Genomic DNA, 2,425 nt, shown 5'->3' with positions numbered 1-2,425 from the left:
AGAGCACATATTTCGCTAATACAGAACCACGGAAGTTTCAAAGAAGTTCAGTCAAATATGAGATATATTAAATATGGTGGTAGAGTACATCCCAAAATTATCATTTGTACTTTGAGGCAAAATGAGACAATTATCAGCTACAACAAAATAAGCATTCGTGATTGAAAAGTAATTTTATATCCTCCATGGTTCACTATTTGTAATATATGTAATGTCACCCCCAAATCATCCAACACATTAAGAATCAGGAAATATCATTTATTTATTTTTTATTTTTCCCATTTAATGGATATTTTCTTTATTTACATTTCAAATGTTATTCCCTTTACAGGTCTTCCTTCTGGAAACTAACTATCCCATCTCCCCTCCCCCTGCCTCTATGAGGGTGCTCCTCCACCCATCCTCCTATTCCAGTCTTCCAGTCTTGGTATTCTCCTACACTGGGGCATGGAACAACATCATAACCAAGGGCTGTTCCTCCCACTGATGTCCAACAAGGCCATCCTCTACCATATATATGGCGGGAGCCATGGGTCCCTCCATGTGTACTATTTGGTTGGTGGTCCAGTCCCTGGGAACTCTGGAGGTTCTGGCTGGTTAACCCTGATGCTCCCTCCATGGGGCTGCAAACCCCCTCAGCTCCTTCAGTCCCTTCTCCAACTCCTCCATCTGGGACCTCACACTCAGTCCAATAGTTGGCTATGAGCATCTTCCTCTGTATTTGAGATCTGGCAGAGCCTCTTAGGAGACAACCATATCAGGCTCCTGTCAGCAAGAACTTCCTCACATCCACAATAGTGTCTGGGTTTGGTGACTGTATATGGGAAGGATCCCCAGGTGGGGCAGTCTTCATATTTCCTCTTCTGAATATTTTGTTCCCCCTTCTAAGAAGGACTGAAGTATCCACACTTTGGTCTTCCTTCTTCGTGGGCTTCATATGGTCTGTGAATGGTATCTTGGAGATTCAGAACTTCTGGGCTAATATCCACTTATCAGTGAGTGCATACCATGTGTGTTCTTTTGTTATTGGGTTACCTCACTCAGCATGATATTTTCTAGTTCCATCTAGTTGCCTAAGAATTTCATGAATTCATTGTCTTTAATAACTGAGTAGTACTCCATTGTGAAATGTACCAATGTACCACATTTTCTGTATCTATCCATCTGTTGAGGGACATCTGGGTTGTTTCCAGCTTCTGGCTATTATGAATGTGGCTGCTAAGAACATAGTAGAGCATGTGTCATTACATGTTGGAGCATATTTGGGGTATATGCCCAGGAGTGGTATAGCTTAGGAAACATCATTTATTATTTATATAGAACAGTAGCAAATATGCATCAACTCAAGCTAACTTAAAGGATAAAATTGCCAGATATTTTTGAATGATTTTTCTAGCTATTCTTTTTTATTATATATTTTCTTTATTTACATTTCAAATGTTATCCATCTTTCCTAGTTTGCCTTCCGAAATACCCCCTATTCTGTCTCCCCTTTCCATGCTTACCACCAACCTACTCACTCCTGCTTTTTGGTCCTGGCATTCCCCTACACTGGGGCATAGAGCCTTCACAGGACCAAGGGCCTTTCCTCCCATGGATGATTGATAAGGCCATCTTCTGCTACACATGCAGCTGGAGCCATAGATCCTCCATGTGTACTATTTGGTTGGTGGTTTAGTCCCTGGGAGCTCTGGGGTACTGGTTATTTCATATTGTTGTTCTTTTTATGGGGCTGCAAACTCCTTCAGCTCCTTGGGTCTTTTCTCTAGCTCCTTCATTGGGGGCCCTGTGCTCAGTCCAATGGATGGCTGAGAACATCTACCTCTGTATTAGTCAGGCCCTGGTAAAGCCTCTCAGGAGACAGCTCTATCAGGCTCTTGCTAGCAAGCACTTGTTGGCATCCACAATAGTGTCTGGGTTTGGTGTCTGTATATGGGAGGAATCCCCAAGTGGAGCAGTCTCTGGATGGTCCTTCCTTCAGTCTATCTGCTCCATACTTTGTCTCTGTATCACTTCCTATGGGTATTTTGTTCTCCCTTCTAAGAATGACCAAAGTATCCACACTTTGATCTTCCTTCTTAAGCTTCATGTGGTTTGTGAATTCTATCTTGGGTATTCTGATATTCTGTACTAAAATCCATTTATCAGTGAGTACATATCATGTGTGTTCTTTTGTGACTGGATTACCTCACTCAGAATATTTTTTAGTTCCATCCTTTTAGCTAAGAATTTCATGAATTCATTGTTTTTAATAGATGAGTAGTACTCCATTGTGTAAATTTACCACATTTTCTGTATCATTCCTCTGTTGAGGGACATCTGGGTTGTTTCCAGCTTCTGGCTATTATAAATAAGACTCTTGAATATAGTGAGCATGCTTCCTTGTTATATGTTGGAGTATCTTCTGGGTATATGCCCAGGAGTG

The sequence above is a fragment of the Mastomys coucha genome, chromosome X (assembly GCF_008632895.1).
Source record: "Mastomys coucha isolate ucsf_1 chromosome X, UCSF_Mcou_1, whole genome shotgun sequence".
NCBI classification, from domain to species: domain Eukaryota; kingdom Metazoa; phylum Chordata; class Mammalia; order Rodentia; family Muridae; genus Mastomys; species Mastomys coucha.
The sequence above is the reverse complement of the archived record's forward strand: the minus strand, read 5'-3'. Positions refer to the sequence as shown.